At 39.2% G+C, this 8750-nt stretch overlaps 1 non-coding gene across 1 annotated transcript; it reads right to left on the bottom strand.

Moving 5' to 3' along the window:
- Nucleotides 1–307: 307 nt before the first annotated feature.
- TRNAK-UUU (transfer RNA lysine (anticodon UUU)) lies at nucleotides 308–380 on the bottom strand. The gene has a single exon. It is a non-coding gene; the product is annotated as a tRNA-Lys (tRNA).
- Between the last annotated feature and the right edge of the window lie 8370 nt (nucleotides 381–8750).

Raw genomic sequence — 8750 nt, 5'->3', positions numbered from 1 at the left:
TAAAAGGACACAAGTGCAACTAATGTGACATTTTATTGTGGCAACGTTGACACAATTAAATGTTACATTAGTTGCACTTGTGTCCTTTTACTCAACAGGAAAGTTCTAGTAAGGTTTCATGAGAGGTGTTCTAGCTGAAAAAAAAAGAAATAGGAAGGTTTGGGAATAGGAAGGTTTGCGGGAGTAAGAGATAACAGTTCTTGAGACCATTCATAATTTACTGAAGACTAATGATTAATCATCTTTGCGATTCATTCTTATATTTGTTTTTGTTGAAGACACTGATAACAATATATGAAAAACAGATCGCCCGAACAGGGACTTGAACCCTGGACCCTTAGGTTAAAAGCCTAATGCTCTACCAACTGAGCTATCCGGGCTTGAGTTTCTTAGTGGTCAACAAACGCAGGTGAGTGACGTGGGATGGACTGGGAGAGGAAGTGTATTTTGATATACTAAATGTTCTGCGTCCCTGTTCTATATAATTATTAGATTGTGGGGACAAAAGGCAGTTATGTTTTCCTGTCATTTTCCACCACACAAGAAGAGTTTCGTTGGTCACATAACGATTTCTTAAGGTTGACCTGATAGAGGTCAGTAAGATCATCCTTACATCCTTCACTTAACTGACGGCATCAATCATTAGGATAAAAAAAAGAATAGAAAATATAGATAGTTGTTTTCTAATAATTCAGCTTTTATATAAAATTAGGTAGAAGCTTTCTGCTAATGTATAACACCACTACACTATGACTCACATTCCTCTTTTTTTTCTTGATGGCTAGAGTATTCCAGCCAGGACAACGCACTCGAAGAACATAAGTCTTTAATCCTTGAGAGCCAGGGTTCGAGTGCTTGTTCAAGTGGCCAGTTTTTTTTTTCACTGTTGCTATTTTTAAGGTATCGGTATTGATGAAAAAACGGCCGATACCTGTTGATACATTTAAAATATTAATGTTACATTGATGCTTAATTTTTTCAAAATTAACAGTATAACTCACGATTGTGAAAGTTGCTCATGCACACGCACACACACACACACACACACACACACACACACACACACACACACACACACACACACACACACACATACATAGGTGAGTACATACACACACACTCACACACCCACACACCCACATACCCACACACCCACATACCCACGCACCCACATACCCACACACCCACACATAGGTGAGTACACATGCACACACCCACACACAGGTGAGTACACACACACACACACCCACACACAGGTGAGTACACACACACACACCCACACATAGGTGAGTACACACACACACACCCACACATAGGTGAGTACACACACACACACCCGCACATAGGTAAGTACACACACACACACCCACACACAGGTGAGTACACACACACACACCCACACATAGGTGAGTACACACACACACACCCACACACAGGTGAGTACACACCCACACACCCACACACGTGATGAGGTATCACATTAGGCACCTGTGACGAGCGGGGTCCCACAGGGGTCGGTCCTAGGACCAGTGCTAATTTTGGTATATGTGAACGACATAATGGAAGGGTTAGACTCAGAAGTGTCCCTGTTCGCAGATGATGTGAAGTTAATGAGGAGAATTAAATCAGATGAGGATCAGGCAGGACTTCAAAGAGACCTGGACAGACTGGACACATGGTCCAGCAACTGGCTTCTCGAATTTAACCCCTCCAAATGCAATGTCATGAAGATCGGGGAAGGGCACAGAAGACCGCAGACGGAGTATAGGCTAGGTGGCCAAAGACTGCAAACCTCGCTCAAAGAGAAAGATCTTGGAGTGAGTATAACACAGAGCATGTCTCCGGAAGCACACATCAACCAGATAACTGCTGCAGCATATGGGCGCCTGGCAAACCTGAGAACAGTGTTCCGATATCTTAGTAAGGAATCGTTCAAGACACTGTACACCGTGTACGTCAGGCCCATACTGGAGTATGCACCACCTGTTTGGAATCCGCACTTGATCAAGCACGTCAAGATTTAGAGAAAGTGCAAAGGTTTGCGACAAGGTTAGTTCCATAGCTAAGAGGAATGTCCTATGAAGAAAGGTTAAGGGAAATCGGCCTGACGACACTGGAGGACAGGAGGGTCAGGGGAGACATGATAACGACATATAAAATACTGCGCGGAATAGACAAGGTGGACAAAGACAGGATGTTCCAGGGAGGGGACACAGAAACAAGAGGTCACAATTGGAAGTTGAAGACTCAGATGAGTCAAAGGGATATTAGGAAGTAGGTCTTCAGTCATAGAGTTGTCAGGCAGTGGAATAGCCTAGAAAGTGACGTAGTGGAGGCGGGAACCATACATAGTTTTAAGACGAGGTTTGATAAAGCTCATGGAGCAGGCAGAGGGCCCAGTAGCAACCAGCGAAGAGGCGGGGCCTGGAGCTAGGACTCGACCCCTGCAACCACAAGTATTTGAGTACAAATAGGTGAGTACATAGGCGAGTAGACACACACACACACACACACACTCGACTCCTGCAACCACACATAGGTGAATGCAAACACACCATCGACAAGTGCCTTTGATAACTAATGAATACCTGGAAAACTAGCGTCTCAAATATTTTACCCTTTACTCCTATTGACCGTGTAGATCCAGTCTCTTTAATGGTTTTCTTTAGCGACTAGGATCAGTGGCCCGGTGGCTAAAGCTTCCGCATCACACATGGAGGGCCCGGGTTCGATTACCGGCGGGTGGAACCATTTCGACGCGTTTCCTTTCACCTGTCCACCTAGCAGCAAATAGGTACCTGGTGTTAGTCGAGTGGTGTGGGTTGCATCCTGGGGGAGAAGATTGCGGACCTCAGTGGAAATTAGTTAGACAGTCCTCGATGACGCACTGACTTTCTCGAGTTATCCTGAGTGGTTAACCCTCCGGGGTTAAAAATCCGAAGTAAATCTTATATCTTATCTTTCGAATCCTCTGTAACTTTGTTATAAGGATTTCATAAAGGAGATCATGATGACTTGTTGAGCTCCTGCTTTATTAAATATGTTGTGTGACATCTTTGCATCCTGTGAAATGATTCATCATGTATGATACTAGTGCTAATGATTCATTATTTTTGTCCAATGCATTAATGGCTCCTTTGTAGATAGGGGAGTAAGACCTTTGGTATTTTACCTAGAAATAAACTCTTTCTCCAAAGAATACTAAGTACTAGTATCAGTGGTAGTTTGCAATTGTTTAGAAATAAAGGTTCCAGGTACTTTGTCTAAGTGCTCAGTGTGTGAGAGTGGCTCTGTCATTTTCGAAATCTGAAGGTTTTGTATTTTTGTCTGATACTGCATATGAGCGGTCAGAGGTTCTGATACTGCATATGAGCGGTCAGAGGTTCTGATACTGCATATGAGTGGTCAGAGGTTCTGATACTGCATATGAGTGGTCAGAGGTTCTGATACTGCATATGAGCGGTCAGAGGTAATTAAAATCTATTTGTGTCCTTTAGTCTCCTGTCATCGATTGGATTCCTAAGTATCGACTCATACTGTTTTTTTCAGAGTTCCTCTCATTTCTTTTTCATTAAAATTTGAAAATTTCTTTGAAAAATGGAATAACTTTCGTAGTTTCTAATTTGAATTTAGCGTATCTAAAGGAATATTTAGGATTTTTCTTAATATTCTGAATCTATTTATGTTTCTTTTGTTTCATGTAGGTGACAAGAATATTTTAGATTTTGGTTTCTGTGGATATTTTGTTGGTATAGACTACATTTTCTGTACAATATTTGTACATTTTTTCGGAGTCCTTCCGTTTTAGCTTTTTTTTTTTTTTTGCATTTTCATTCTGAATTTGATTACTCATTTGGTTCTATTAATAGAACATTTTTTTATGTAGACCTATATTTTGGTATTTAGCTTTTCTTTGTGATTTGTATGATCAACGGGCATTTTCATTCGAGAGAATTATTAGTTTGCATTAGTCCATGCTGTACTGCATCCACTACATCTCCCATGACACTTTTACAGTGTTCAAATCTTTCAGATGTTCTCTGGTATCATTCTCCGAAATTATAACTCGGCCTTTTTCAGTCATCATCTATTGCGTCCCCTGAATGGTGCCGAATATATTTAATATAAATTTTATGTATGTATTTACTTTTCCATATATTTTTATATTACCGATATTTTCATTAATAGCTAAAATGAAAATATCTTGCTTTGTATTATTATTTGACTTATTATATTAGCTATGTATGTAGGTAGGATGTAGCAATTACACTTCTCACTGCGCTCACTGTTGAAGAGTTGTGATTAGCTGTTCGCCATCGCAAAATGCCTTGCTAAATACTGATCGCTTGTTTGTATCAGGCGGTACCTCGCACCGTTGCTGGAGTAGCATGGAAGAGTCAAGTGATATCACCTGATGTGAGGCGTGTTGTTGAAAAAACGCTCTCTCTCCACAGCTGGTCCTCGCTCGACCACCACCTCTCTCTCCATCTCTCCAGGGATCTCTCTTGTCTCTGGCTGCTTGTTCATTATTTAGATTCTGTTATGGTAGAGTATGGTTTCGCTGGTGAGTCAAAACATACTTCTTGTAACACTATGTAACTCTTTTCACAGGGCATATTTCAGACTTAGTGATTTTTTACTTTTTTTCTGAGGTTGTGTGTCATAATGTTACTCTAATCAACCCAGGTCCGAAGCTAAAGCTTCTGACCTATTTTGTGTGACATCTACGCACCGTCGCAGCCTGAGATTTGGTTATGCTGAACTTTGATTCAGTATTAAGGGAGTTTTGTGACTTTTATGGAGGATCTGCTGATGGTCCCCAGTTAGAATCGTTATTGTGTCTACTTGTTCCTCACGCGAATGATTCGTCATATTGTTCAAGAAAGGTGTTTTGGTTGCCTTGTTGGCTAAGACGATACATTATTTGAGGACGTTTAGTCAGTCACTGTTTACGTACAAGTCGAGTCTAGTCTTATTGAGACATGAACATCTTGGAGCGCATACATCTTGGAGCGCATACACACATTATCACACACACGCTTGTATATACTAGCATTATTTTTATAATTGATGATAACGTACCAGACGGTACTTTACGAGTCGTACTGTTACGAAATGTGCCTTCAGCACTATACTACTATATGTACAATTTAACTTTGCACTACAAGAGAAGTGTAGGAGCTTATATCCTAAATTATATCAAATTCATTGACTGATTTTATCCACCTAGACAATTTTGTTAATAAACTTCTCAGTTTTTATTTCGTTAGTTAGTATCCTATCAGGTACAATCCTACAACACTATTAAAATTTATCATAATTTTAAGGGATAACTGGACCAGAGTACTTTCTGACTATTTGTTACAAAACCCAAAAACAGGCTGAATGCTAGAGGGAAAGACCTTCTAGTATTCTCTGGAAATGTCTATACTTTATTGATATCACCTTTTTTAACATCAACGAATTTGCTGATGTCTCTTTTTCTAAGACTTAGCATTTTCATCGCCATATCAGCTTTTCATAATTACTCGTATAAACATTGAAAACACTGGAAATATAAACACAAATGCAGTATAATGTGATCCTTTATTGACTACGTTTCGCCCACACAGTGGGCTTTTTCAAGTCGGTATTTTATACCATTTATTTCCATTGAAAACACTGGTATCTTTTCCGATGGTTATTCTGGAAATTCTTCTTGTTCCCACAATGTTGTTCACACAAAGAAAGCTGTCAACCACAAAGTAAGAACTTCCTGTAACGTGTTGTTGTTGTGCCGCCTGAGCGACTAGTTAATGGTGCACCCGCAGCTCATCCTGTGAGCGGCAGCGCAAGAAGTTAGGATTACTGAGGTCACAGTGGGTCTTTGTCAGACTCCACTTGGCACTGTTGCATCACTAGAAATGTTAGTCATTTTGTATTTTAAAATTACTTCACATAGTGTACACAGAACAGTATGGAATACAATCCTTGCCTCTCCCACCCCCCAAAAAAAAAATTGATATCTTATAATCACCAAAAACATTGGTCATAATTGGGTTGCTCCTCATGTAATATCTATCCCCCCTTTCCCTCCCGTCTCTGATCGTGCCAAACAAACGTATTGAAAATTGAGTTGGGCAAATATTCTGTTAAGGGGATGGATTGTGAAGGACATGCCTAGTATGGACTAACAGACCTCCTTTCTTCTGTTCTTTCTTATGTTCTTATATCACCCTCTGTGTCCTGATTCTGTCCTTCCTAAATTCAATAAACCTTTCGCTTCTTTACGGCCCATTAGTTTCCCTAGTTCTTGGACTTTTGTTTTGTATTTTTCGTCATGAGCTCATCGAATGAGAGCTGCCAGAGCTCACCTGTAACTTTTGATGTAGTCTCTCTCTCTCTTCACTAATGTTCGTCCTAATATTTTCACTTTTTTCACACAGAAAAACAATTCAAGGTTCCTTCCTCTCTCTACTCCTACTTATGTCCTTCTTAATCTTATTAGCATTTATGCAAGCTAACCAACTTTTCCCTAATTAACTATTGGTGTTACTATGAATTCTACTACATTTCCCGTATTTACTAAACTTTTCGTTCTTATCACACTAGCTCTCGGCCACGTAGGTTGGATGACCCCCCCCCCCCCAAAAAAAAAAATGAAAATGCATTCCCCATCACTAATGTATAGATACAGTAGAACCTCTGTATTCGGATGAACATTTATTTGTAAAATCTTGTATTCTGAAAAAAAAAATCGAGGGGGGAAAAGCACCAATATTCGTATGTCACTATGTTCGGAACGACACATGCTTTTTGAGGGCCCTGAGGCAACCTATTTAAAGATCATAAAATTGAAGTTGAAAATTTTTGAAATTTTAGGTTTTCTTACCAAAAAATGCTGTAAAATTCTGGCAACATGTTGATGCAATCAGCTTGTTTCTATCATATTTCTAAGTATGTTTTTTTCAAAAATGTAATTTTTATGCTTTTGCTGTCATCAAGAGGACATGTTGGCAATTAGTGTTTTTATTGTTTTTTTTACTCCAGAAATTACTATTATTTCATTCTGAATTACTGATTATTTCATTCTAAACAAGTTCTGTGACGACTAAAGTGAAGAGCACAGAGTTTTTGCTGCTCAGTTGCCTCTGGGTTATCAACAATGATAGGGGTTTGCAACACGCTCACTCTGGGTTATCAACAATGATAGGGGTTTGCAACACGCTCACTCTGGGTTATCAACAATGATAGGGGTTTGCAACACGCTCACTCTGGGTTATCAACAATGATAGGGGTTTGCAACACGCTCACTCTGGGTTATCAACAATGATAGGGGTTTGCAACACGCTCACTCTGGGTTATCAACAATGATAGGGGTTTGCAACACGCTCACTCTGGGTTATCAACAATGATAGGGGTTTGCAACACGCTCACTCTGGGTTATCAACAATGATAGGGGTTTGCAACACGCTCACTCTGGGTTATCAACAATGATAGGGGTTTGCAACACGCTCACTCTGGGTTATCAACAATGATAGGGGTTTGCAACACGCTCACTCTGGGTTATCAACAATGATAGGGGTTTGCAACACGCTCACTCTGGGTTATCAACAATGATAGGGGTTTGCAACACGCTCACTCTGGGTTATCAAATTTTTTTTATAATGCAATCTATTGACATTTCTCGTAAAAAAGTTTGTTATGTAGATAATGTAACTCTTTATCTTTCACCTGACGTTGACTAGAACATTGTACGACTTACCAATTTTGTAGGTTAGGGAGGGATTTATGATAAATACAATTTTGCAATGTCTTGCAACTTTGCAATAAGAAGTCCATGCAAAAATGTATATAGGATGAAAAATACTCCTTAACAACAGCATAACGTTACACTTGAAATTGGACCACAAAAAAAAAAATGCGATTTCTTGTAGATAGTGCCCTTGAGTTCTTGTTATTCATTTTTTTTGTTGTTGTAACTTTATTATTTTTATTTTATTGAAAATAAATTATCATGGTCCCGAATAAGAATAGTGAAGGAAAAAAAATAAAGGAAAGATGTATAAACCAACACTGAACTAAAACAAGAGCTTATTTCCAAACACGAAAATGGAATACGTCTTGTTGACCTAGCCAAAGAATATGGCATGTCAACATCTACAGAATTTTCTATTTTAAAAAGTAAAGGAGCAATAAAAAGTCCTAATGTGGCAACAGGAGCTAAAATTCTTGCAGGGGTCATGTATGATTTCTTGCTTGTACATGTTATTCTACAAGTTTAATTAACCAATAATCTGACTTAAAAACGGTTTGCAAAGAGTAACTTTCGGGGTCTGGAACGAATTAGTCCAATTTACATTATTTCCTGTGGAAAAAAAACTGATCCAATATTCAGAAAACTCAGTATTTAAAACACTCAGGAACCAATTAACTCCTACTACTGTATCATAATTAAACCCCCCTAAATTAAATTCCCTCCCCCTCCTTCACACTTCAGACTCTGTTCTTCCCACCTCCAGGATTCAGATTCGGCTAGTTTGTTTTTTTGAGTTCTTTCATAAAGTTACATTACAACAAGTTAAATCATAAAAACCACTAGTCATCATTCATTCTCATATAACACGATCACACAAGCCTGCTGGACAGGGAAGCCCTTTGTACTCAAAACCTCCATTACACCTTAACCTAAACAATTCCTGCGAATCCTCTTATCCATTCATTCTTTCACCCCAACTGTATACATCTCTTTGTCATCATATTTTGCTCCA

The sequence above is a fragment of the Cherax quadricarinatus genome, chromosome 19 (genome assembly GCF_038502225.1).
Source record: "Cherax quadricarinatus isolate ZL_2023a chromosome 19, ASM3850222v1, whole genome shotgun sequence".
In the NCBI taxonomy this organism is placed as follows: domain Eukaryota; kingdom Metazoa; phylum Arthropoda; class Malacostraca; order Decapoda; family Parastacidae; genus Cherax; species Cherax quadricarinatus.
The sequence above is the reverse complement of the archived record's forward strand: the minus strand, read 5'-3'. Positions and strand labels throughout refer to the sequence as shown.